This window comes from Oncorhynchus clarkii, chromosome 27 (assembly GCF_045791955.1).
Source record: "Oncorhynchus clarkii lewisi isolate Uvic-CL-2024 chromosome 27, UVic_Ocla_1.0, whole genome shotgun sequence".
Lineage (NCBI taxonomy): Eukaryota > Metazoa > Chordata > Actinopteri > Salmoniformes > Salmonidae > Oncorhynchus > Oncorhynchus clarkii.
The window spans coordinates 14,116,649-14,128,801 of NC_092173.1; the positions used below are offsets into that span (position 1 = coordinate 14,116,649).

Consider the following 12,153-nt stretch of genomic DNA (forward strand, 5'->3'; position numbering starts at 1 on the left):
AGTCTAGATAATGTCATTGACTTTGTTTTACTAATATTATATATGTTATATAATATTGAACCCCACCAATATTAAGTTACACATTTGTTTTCGTTGCTTATTAAATTAAGAACATTAGCATTCATTTGCGAATCATGCATATCATAACGACTTACCTTAAAACACCTATATATGAATAAATCATTAATTAGGCCTTCAGACAAACTGAGATATAGGTAGGCTACCTTCCTTGGAGACCACTCACCTTCATCAATAGAAACTTATCAAAAGCGATATGCATGAATGAAACAAATATCTGTGAGCTATATAGTTTAGCTATATTACTTAGCCTAAATATTTTCTAGGATTCTTACAAGTTGGCGTCTCACCATGAAAGACTGGAAATTGCACCCAACGTATGTTAATGAGTGACCTATGTGGGATCCTCAGGTCGAAAATAAATATTTTCCGACACCGGCTCGAGATTCAACCACACTGAACAAATTAGATTAGCGAGGTTTACTATTCACCAGCATACCTAATTTCCCCCTTCCCACCAACATAATATATGTTTTATAGTGTTTTTAGTGTCACCTGAAGTGCACCTTGCCTTACCTAACCTGATATAGAGAAATTGTATTTTAAGATTCGAAGATAAGATTCTACAGTGAGTTATATTTAATTGGATACATACATTGACAATTAGGTTAAATCAATCAGAACGTCTACTCACCTTAGTGTGATGTCAAATGATAAGCCTGTCTTCGTTTATAGTGCAGGAGGAGTGCAATCGAAAGTAAACGTGAAGGTTTCAAAAGGGTTACATCATTGGAATTCCTATGTTTCCGTTAATTGAGAATTGGATACATATCAAAAGCCGCTTGATAAGCCTTTTAATTCATGTGATGTAAACAGTCAGCAACACATTAACTGTGATAATGCAATGGATGTGCTCCACAATGCACCTTTCACCATGCATAATAACCTGATTGATATATTACTCTTTATAAGAAAAATGATAAACAGAAAAAGAACAAGACGAAAGTAAATGTTTCGTACTTCCTTGACTGCATTAATGATGCATCCCAATGGCACCCTATTCTATACATTGCGCTGTGAGTCCTGGTCAAAAGTAGTGTACTACAAAAAAAAAGTCATTTGGGATGGGTAAAAGTAGTGTACTACAAAGGGAAAAGGGTGTCATTTAGAATTGAACGCTAAAACTTTGACGCTCACCTGGCTTTTATTATATTGGGTGTTGTAGACAGATTGGCAGTTGAGCCTTATTAAAGCTAGGATACTTAATTGAAACAATAACAAAGCGAACCCCGCATCTGTTTTAGTAAAAAACTAAGCGACGGCGAAATATAACCACTTTCAAATGTATTAAGATCACTTTATTGGTAAATTGCACACAAGTTCCAACCGAAATTTGACTTCCGCTTTTAACCCAACCCCTCCGAAAGACACACATACAGGTTTTGGAGAGGTGCGGGGGGATGCTACGTTGGGCAACGGGAAGCTGTTGTTGCCTTGGTCAAGGGTACAACGGCAGGCAATGGCATCTAGGATTTGATACCAGCAACCCTCCAGTTGCCAACTCACTTCCCACAATATTTTTCCCGTCGGTATGGATGCAAAGACTGACCATCCATTATATCAAAATTATAGTTTTAATATGTTTTGAGGCTATACACGGTTTGTTTACATTTACATTGTTTATAAACATTTCAGTAAAACAAGCTTATATTTGGGGTTTTGATAGGGTACAATAATTGAACTAAGTGCATTAGGCCTTTATAAGTTATATTCTTCAAGAATCAATGTGTTTATATCCAGTGGTGTAAAGTTAAGTAAAAATACTTTAAAGTACTACTTAAGTAGTTTTTGGTGGTATCTGTACTTTACTATTTATATTTTTGACTACTTTTACTTCACTACATTCCTATAAAAAATAATACACTTTTTACTCCATACATTTTCCATGACACCCAAAAGTACTTGTTACATTTTGAAAGGATCCAAGTCCACTTCCTACACGTATCAAGGGAAAATCCCTGGTCATCCCTACTGCCTCTGATCTGGTGGACTCACTAAACACTAATTCATGCTTAGTTTGTAAATTATATCTTAGTGTTGGAGTGTACCCCTGGATATCCACCAATATATATACACATATTTATTTATTTTATGTTTTATTATTGTGCCATCAGGTTTGCTTAAAATAAGGAATTTGTAATTATTTATACTTTTACTGTTGATACTTAAGTATATTTTAGCAATTGCATTAACTTTTGAGACTTAAGTATATTTAGAAAAAAAAAATCCTTTGACTTTTACTCAAGTAGTATATTACTAGGTGACTTCCACTTTTGCTTTAGTCATTTTCTATTAATGTATCTTTACTTTTACTCAAGTATGACAATTGAGTACTTTTCCCACCACTGTTTATATCATTCATTTCTAAGTTCACAAATTGATGTAGCCTTTAAGGATTCTAGATTTAAGCATTTCCCACGCTACATTGTGCCACATTGACGTTTGTGGATATTTTTTCAGGTTATCTGAGCAGCCGCTGAACACTAGAATAGATTCTTTCAACAGCCAAAGTAGAGCCACATGAGTCAAATCAAATCCAATGTATTCGTCACCGTTTACAGCAGGTATAAAAGGTGCAGCGAAATGCTTATGGGCTAGCTCCCTCAACAATGCAGTACATTAATCAATAATAATGATGAAAATAGTAAAGTAAAAAATAACATGTAGTGGAAGTAATAGAAGAGGTAGTGTGCTGTATTTACACTGTATTTCTAAATAGAAATTGGGTAGTGGAATCAATAATATATATCAGAACAGCACTGTTGACCTACAGTTGAAGTCGGAAGTTTACATACAGTTAGGTTGGAGTCATTAAAACTCGTTTTTCAACCACTCCACATATTTCTTGTTAACAAACTATAGTTTTGACAAGTCGGTTAGGACAACTACTTTGTGCATGACACAAGTCATTTTTCCAACAATTGTTTATAGACAGATTATTTAACTTATGTAACACTGTATCACAATTCCAGTGGGTCAGAGGTTTGCATACACTAAGTCGACTGTGCCTTTATTAAACAGCTTGGAAAATTCCAGAAAATGATGTCATGGCTTTAGAAGCTTACATAATTTGAGTCAATTGGAGGTGTACCTGTGGATGTAGTTCAAGGCCTACCTTCAAACTCAGTGCCTCTTTGCTTGACATCATGGGAAAATCAAAAGAAATCAGCCAAGACCTCAGAAAAAAAATTGTAGACCTCCACAAGTCTGGTTCATCCTTGGGAGCAATTTCCAAATGCCTGAAGGTACCACGTTCATCTGTACAAACAATAGGACGTAAGTATAAACACCATGGGACCACGCAGCCATCACACCGCACAGAAAGGAGACTTGTTCTAAAAAATCCAGACTACGGTTTGCAACTGCACACGGAGACAAAGATCGTACTTTTTGGAGAAATGTCCTATGGTCTGATGAAACAAAAATAGAACTGTTTGGCCATAATGACCATCGTTATGTTTGGTGAAAAAGGGGGAAGCTTGCAAGCCGAAGGACACCATCCCAACCATGAAGCACGGGGGTGGCAGCATCATGTTGTGGGCGTGCTTTGCTGCAGGAGGGACTGGTGCACTTCACAAAATAGATGGCATGACAATGGAAAATTATGGGGATATATTGAAGCAACATCTCAAGACATCAGTCAGGAAGTTAATCTTGGTCGCAAATGGGTCTTCCAAATGGACAATGACCCCAAGCACACTTCTAAAGTTGTGGCAAAATGGCTTAAGGACAACAAAGTCAAGGTATTGGAGTGGCCATCACAAAGCCCTGACCCCATCCTACAGAAAATTTGTGGGCAGAACTGAAAAAGCGTGTGCGAGCAAGGAGGCCTACAAACCTGACTCAGTTACACCAGCTCTTTATTTATTTATTAATTTCACCTTTATTTAACCAGGTAATCTAGTTCTCATTTACAACTGCGGGCAGCAAACGTTTGAAAAGCATGCATTTGGCTTTACTAGCGTTTAAGAGCAGTTGGAGGCCACGGAAGGAGTGTTGTATGGCATTGAAGCTCATTTGGAGGTTAGTAAAACACAGTGTCCAAAGAAGGGCCAGATGTATACAGAATGGTGTTGTCTGCGTAGAGGTGGATCAGGGAATCACCCGTAGCAAGAGCTATATCATTGATATATACAGAGAAAATAGTCGGCCCGAGAATTGAACCCTGTGGTACCCCCATAGAGACTGCCAGAGGTCCGGACAACAGGCCATCTTCACCCTAGACCACAATATGTCACCTTTGTCTTTTTTTATATCTTGAATGAAATGAGAATTTATTGGCTAACCTTGACATAAATAATTCGTTTTTATCTTTAACTGTACTCTGTAAGTATAGCAAAAACCTTGAGCAACATTTTTTTGCAGCAGTTTGCTTCTCACTCGTTTTTCGATAATGTCCGGCCCTTCTAGCTGGTCCATTTAGAAAGGTTGTGTCTACGTGGAGTAAAACTACGACTGAAAGTGACTTTTCGTAGCAGGTTATGAGAGGATTTTAGCTAACTCTAACCAATGACCCTGTATCATGGGTAGGACAATTACTTTATACTGTTCTAATTAAGTTGGTAACCAGTTTATAATAGCAATAAGGCACTTCGGGGGTTTGTGGTATATGGCCAATATACCACTACTAAGGGCTGTGTCTTAAGAACAGCCCTAGTCGTGGTATTATTTGCCATAAACCACACATCATCTTGCATTTTTGCTTAATCATAGTAGTCAAATCAAGTTAAATCGACATGCATTGATGGAAAATGATCTGGCGAGTTTAGTAAAAGGAAATTATATTTTATATTTTCTTGCGATATATTCTGAAACTCTGAATGATCATTATTTTGATGGAAAACTGAATTTAGCATCTTAGTCCACGTAGTTACAAATTACATCGATATTCCTTCTTTATTCGCTCCATAACGTTATTGAAAAAGGAGTTCATTGGATAAATTTGGCAACACCTCTCTAGCTGAGCCCCAAGAAATGTGTCAGCTTTTGAAGCATCATGTCTAGAGATATTAGCTAGACCTGGCAACCCTGGTCAAGGGATACAGGAAGTAAACAAACTAATGCCCGAGCTGTCAAAAAAAAAAGACAAGACGTTGCCTGCTTCTTGCAAGTGATACAGTTGCCATGACCGCTTGTATAATTTTACTTGTCGTACTTTCAGAAACATACAGCTAGCACATTGACTAAAATAAATTGAGCTAGGGTAATTTAGCCTAAAGTATTGGAATGCTTGGCTAGCAGCTATTAACGTTAGTTACTGTAGCAAGCTAACGAAAGGAAAGGCAACCCGACATCCCATCATACCAATAATGTAATATAACATATGATCAGTTCATTGTAAAGTCAATGTGTCATTACAAAATCGTTAGATGAAGCTAGATTAAACATTTTCACTTTTACATAGCAACAAGCTAGCTTAGTACAGTAGCTAGCTAACGTTAGTATAACGTTAACTAGCTAGCTAGGCCCACTCCACTGCTGCTAGCCTGAGCTACTCAGCTAACTTAGCACCGGTAGCTAGCTAGCCAGGCAATAATACAAATTCTTCAAATCAGTTTATCACAGAGAATAAATGAACTAGCTGTCTATTCACATATGTACTGCTAGCTAAATCATGTGAAATAAATGTAACGTTACTTATAATATTTTTTTTTTGACACTGAATATAAAAGTCAAATGAAGAGCCATGTCTCACACTCAGTCGGAGACTGTTGGCCCAATTCAGTGGACCACGCCGGAGCCAACTGGGCTTTGGAGCTCTTCTGACATGGCTGATTCTCTTCCATTGACTGTTAATTGTATGGCTGCTGTGTGTCTTCACAAGCCTCCTGAGGGGCTGGCTGGGATCTCAGGCTGTCCTGGACAGCAACAGCGCTGTTCACCAGGAGAGGTTCATCACATTGGAAAGGATCCCTCCTTCGCCTGAGAGTGAGCGGCAGCTAGACCACTATATACAGACCACCGTGCACAAGATCATCCAAGACTTCCTCCTGGTACTGCATAGTGTCCTCAGAGTGGGACTTTCAGGTTGAGGTGCAAAGTGCCATGTACTCCATGGCAATGGCTCTGAAGTGTCGGTCAAGAAGAGTGGACCGTAAGGTCCTGACTCAGGGGGTTTTGGACCTGTGTGGCGGCCACCTTCAGAGTTACCTGAGAGCCAAATATGTCATGGCGTAGCTGAAGAAGCAACCGGATGGAGAGAACAGCCTCTGGAAAGCATACTCCCGGGTCTGCACACCTCACAGTTGCTGTGAAGAGCTTGGCCATGGAGGTGAACTACACCAGGGCTGTTGTTGACCTGCTGCTGCATGTCCTTGTCCCTCTGCCTCACCTGGAAACCCGAGCGGGAAGATTTGTGGTCGGAGAGCTCATCACGTGCAATGTCCTTCTCCCCTTCTTTACGAAACTATCGGATACTGACTGGCTGAACCTGTTAATCTTTGCAAGCCCCCTCTGCAGACCTCCTCCCCCATGGTGACCCTGCCCTCCTTCAGCTTCAAGCCCCTCAGCAGCCGCGAAAGCCCGATCATCATCCAGAACCTCCACATCCCCGGGACCATCATGGCCAAGGAGCACCGTTGCACCGGCTTCCGTACACTCTCTACACGGTCAAGGTGAGTTATTATTGCAAGGTGACTCTGTTTGTTGTTTGATGTATGGAGAACATTACATGTTTTTGGTTTGAAAAGACTAGGTTACATATGTATCTTCATATAAGCTACTGAAACACAACTTGTTCTGATCATTGATGATATGTGTTGGTCTTAAGTCCAGAACACTGAGTAGAGGAAAGAAAAAGTTTAGTCTGTTTATATTTTAGTCTATATTAATCTAGTTTAGTTTGTGTTAATACATACGTCTTTCAGGATGAAACAGCAATGGACTCTGATAACCCAGGGTCTATCCAGCCAGTTGCCTATCACACGGTCAACCGGCGATATAGTGAGTTTCTCAACCTACAGACCCGCTTGGAGGAGAAATCAGACTTGCGAAAACTCCTCAAAAGTAAGTATTGTTATCCGAACAATGACAGGCGTTCTAGTTCCATGTGTCATGTGGAACTAGACTGGGTGTCTTTTGTACAGCTTCTAACTGATCTTATTAACATGGTTTAGATGTGAAAGCACCAAAGAAAATATTTCCAGACTTGTCGTTCGGAAACATGGATGGTGACAAAGTTGATAATCACTGTGGTTGTAGAGGGTGCAGGAGTAAATGTCATTTGGCTTTTCATAGCCGAGCATTCAGAGGTTGAGACACCAGGTGCGTGAGAGAGAGTGAGTCGAAAACAGCAGGTCTGGGACAAGGTAGCACGTCCGGTGAAACCGGTCAGGGTTCCATATCTGCAGGCAGAACAGTTGAAACTGGTGCAGCAGCACGACCAGGTGGAACGGGGGTATCCAGGAGTCATCAGGCCAGGTAGTCCTGAGTAATAATCCTTGGGCTCAGGTCCTCCGGGAGAGGAGAGAAAGAGAGAGAAAATTAGAGGGAGCATACTTATAATTCACACAGGACACCGGATAAGACAGGAGAATTACACCAGATATAACAGACTGACCCTAGCCAACCGGCACATAGACTTTTGCAGCATAGATACTGGAGGCTGAGACGGGTGGGTCGGGGGACACTGTGGCCCTGTCCGACGATACCCACGGACAGGGCCAACCAGGCAGATATAACCCCACCCACTTTGCCAAAGCACAGACCCCACACCACTAGAGGGATATCAACAGACCACAAAGTTACTACCCAGAGACACGGCTGAGTATAACCCACAAAGATCTCTTCCAACGCACAGGAAGATCACGTCTGTGACTCAACCCACTCAAGTGACACACCTCTCCTAGGGACGACATGGAAGTGCACTAGTAAACCAGTGACTCAGTCCCCGTAATAGTGTCAGAGGCAGAGAATCGCAGTAGAGAAAGGGGAGCCGGCCAGGCAGAGACAACATACCAGACTGTTATATGAAGGGAGGGCCAGACATTCAAATGACCATTTCCTATTTTACTGGCCACATTCTGTTTGGTGGCTGGGTGTAAGCCTATAATTTCGAAATCAAAGAATGAGCGCTGGAAAAGCTATTTCTGGAACTTGACAGTAAAGCTGTCATTTTAGTGATGCCATTTCATCAAGAATATGCATTATGAAGTTGAGACAGCACTTGCTCAAGGATTCAGGAGTTGAGTTGGCAGACTAAAGGCGTCCGAATACATAAGTTCAGTTTGCTCTGTAGTTAATTTGGATGTTTTTGGAGTGGAGGTCTTAGTCGTGCTATTTGACATCTAACTAAGATGTTTGAATGCAGTATTTCTCAAGTGAAAAGATGTGCATGAAAAGTAGTCGTCTGTCGTTGAATGACAACACTTCATTGAAGAATCCCTACTGTTGACCAATCACCAACAAAGGGGCGTAGACTTCGGCTCCCGAACTTCGACAAGCCTCAAGGAAACATTTTGTGTGCTCAAACAGTAAAAAAAAACTCCTGCCGAACACCAAACGAACCAAAACGTCGCAAAATGTTGTCATAATATATGCACAAACTGTTTCGACTGGGAAGCATGCATTAAAGCTTTAGAGATGGAATTGATAATTTGCAACATAAACTGACGAAGCAGATGCTGGTTTACCAAGGCGTTAATCCAAAAGTAATCAGATTAGATTACTAATTTTGACAATTATTTTACTAATTACTTTAATTGTGATGTAATCTGTAATTACATGTTTCAAGTAATTTGTCCAAACCTGAATATATAGACCTGTGTTTCCATGACACAGACTGACCAGGTGAAAGCTATGATCTCTTATTAATGTCACCCATTAAATCCACTTCAATCAGTGTAGATGAAGGGGAGGAGATGGGTTTAAGAAGGATTTGTAAGCCTTGAGACAACTGAGACATGGATTGTGTATGCGATCCATCCAGAGGGTGAAGGGCCTTTTAAATGATGTATGGTAGTAAGTGCCAGGGCGCACCGGTTTGAGTGTTTTCCAGAACTGCAACGCTGCTGGGTTTTGTGGGAATCATTGGAGTCAACATGGGCCAGCATCCCTGTGGAGCAATTTCCACACCTTGTAGAGTCCATGCACCGACGATATGAGGCTGTTCTGAGGGCAAAATGGAAGGTGTTCCTTGTGTTTTGTACACTCAGAATATGTATAACTGAGCAACAGGACAAGTACATTAGATTAGAGTGTCTAGTTTGAGAAGCACAAGTCCTCAACTGGCAGCTTCATTAAATAGTACCCGCAAAAAACAGTCTCAACGTCAACAGTGAAGAGGCGACTTCGGGATGCTGGCCTTCTAGGCAGAGTAACTCTGTCCAGTGTCTGTGTTCTTTTGCCCATCTTAATCTTTTCTTTTTATTGGCCACTCTGAGATATGGCTTTTGCTCTCGCAACTCTGCCTAGAAGGCCAGCATCCCGGAGTCGCCTATTCACTGTTTTTTCAAAAACAAGGACATTTCTAAGTGCCCCCAAACTTTTGAGCACAAGTGTGTATATACAGTGCCTTGCGAAAGTATTCGGCCCCCTTGAACTTTGCGACCTTTTGCCACATTTCAGGCTTCAAACATAAAGATATAAAACTGTATTTTTTTGTGAAGAATCAACAACAAGTGGGACACAATCATGAAGTGGAAAGACATTTATTGGATATTTCAAACTTTTTTAACAAATCAAAAACTGAAAAATTGGGCGTGCAAAATTATTCAGCCCCTTTACTTTCAGTGCAGCAAACTCTCTCCAGAAGTTCAGTGAGGATCTCTGAATGATCCAATGTTGACCTAAATGACTAATGATGATAAATACAATCCACCTGTGTGTAATCAAGTCTCCGTATAAATGCACCTGCACTGTGATAATCTCAGAGGTCCGTTAAAAGCGCAGAGAGCATCATGAAGAACAAGGAACACACCAGGCAGGTCCGAGATACTGTTGTGAAGAAGTTTACAGCCGGATTTGGATACAAAAAGATTTCCCAAACTTTAAACATCCCAAGGAGCACTGAGCAAGCGATAATATTGAAATGGAAGGAGTATCAGACCACTGCAAATCTACCAAGACCTGGCCGTCCCTCTAAACTTTTCTTCAGCAGGGACAGGGAAGATGGTTAAAATTGATGGGAAGATGGATGGAGCCAAATACAGAACCATTCTGGAAGAAAACCTGATGGAGTCTGCAAAAGACCTGAGACTGGGACGGAGATTTGTCTTCCAACAAGACAATGATCCAAAACATAAAGCAAAATCTACAATGGAATGGTTCAAAAATAAACATATCCAGGTGTTAGAATGGCCAAGTCAAAGTCCAGACCTGAATCCAATCGAGAATCTGTGGAAAGAACTGAAAACTGCTGTTCACAAATGCTCTCCATCCAACCTCACTGAGCTTGAGCTGTTTTGCAAGGAGGAATGGGAAAAAATGTCAGTCTCTCGATGTGCAAAACCGATAGAGACATACCCCAAGCGACTTACAGCTGTAATCGCAGCAAAAGGTGGCGCTACAATTTTTCAGTTTTTGATTTGTTAAAAAAGTTTGAAATATCCAATAAATGTCGTTCCACTTCATGATTGTGTCCCACTTGTTGTTGATTCTTCACAAAAAAATACAGTTTTATATCTTTATGTTTGAAGCCTGAAATGTGGCAAAAGGTCGCAAAGTTCAAGGGGGCCGAATACTTTCGCAAGGCACTGTATATACAGTTGAAGTCAGAAATTTACATACACCTTAGCCAAATACATTTAAACTAAGTTTTTCACAATTCCTGACATTTAATCCTAGTAAAACGTCCCTGTCTTAGGTTAGTGAGGATCACCACTTTATTTTAAGAATGTGAAATGTCAGAATAATAGTAGAGAGACTGATTTATTTCAGCTTTTATTGCTTTCATCACATTCCCAGTGGGTCAGAAGTTTACATACACTCATTTAGTATTTGGTAGCATTGCCTTTAAATTGTTTAACTTGGGTCAAATGTTTTGGGTAGCCTTCCACAAGCTTCCCACAATAAGTTGGGTGAATTTTGGCCCATTCCTCCTGACATAGCTGGTGTAACTTAGTCAGGTTTGTAGGCCTCCTTGCTCACACACGCTTTTTTCAGTTCTGCCCACAAATTTTCTATATGATTGAGGTCAGAGTTTTGTGAGAGCCACTCCAATACCTTGACTTTGTTGTCCTTAAGCCATTTTGCCACAACTTTGGAAGTATGCCTGGGGTCAGTGTCCATTTGGAAGACCCATTTGCGACCAAGCTTTAACTTCCTGACTGATGTCGTGAGATGTTGCTTCAATATAGCCACATCATTTTCTATCCTCATGATGCCATCTATTTTGTGAAGTGCACCAGTTCCTCCTGCAGCAAAGCACCCCCACAACATGATGCTGCAACCCCTGTGCTTCAAGGTTGGGTCATTATGGCCAAACAGTTATATTTTTGTTGCATGAGACCAGAGGACATTTCTACAAAAAGTACATTCTTTGTCCCCATGTGCAGTTGCAAACCGTAGTCTGGCTTTTTATTGGCGGTTTTGGAACAGTGGCTTCTTCCTTGCTGAGCGGCCTTTCAGGTTATGTTGATATAGGACTAATTTTACTGTGGATATAGATACTTTAGTACCTGTTTCCTCCAGCATCTTCACAAGGTCCTTTGCTGTTGTTCTGGGATTGATTTGCACTTTTCGCACCAAAGTACATTAATCTCCAGGAGACAGAACGCATCTCCTTCCTGAGCGATATGACAGCTGCGTGGTCCCATGGTGTTTATACTTGCGTACTCTTATTTGTACAGATGAACATGGTACCTTCAGGCGTTTGGAAATTGCTCCCAAGGATGAACCAGACTTGTGGAGGTCTACAATTTTTTTCCGAGGTCTTGGCTGATTTCTTTAGATTTTCCCATGATGTCAAGTAAAGAGGCACTGAGTTTGAAGGTAGGCCTTGAAATACATCCACAGGTACACCTCCAATTGACTCAAATGATGTCAATTAGCCCATCAGAAGCTTCTAAAGCCATGAAATAGTTTTCTGGAATTTTCCAAGCTGTTTAAAGGCACAGTCAACTTGGTGTATTTACTTCT

The 12,153-nt window shown here is 40.7% G+C and overlaps 1 pseudogene; it reads left to right on the plus strand.

Moving 5' to 3' along the window:
- Positions 1–5,162: 5,162 nt before the first annotated feature.
- The window catches only part of LOC139385421 (sorting nexin-19-like), a 35,663-nt pseudogene continuing 28,672 nt past the window's right edge, over positions 5,163–12,153 (plus strand).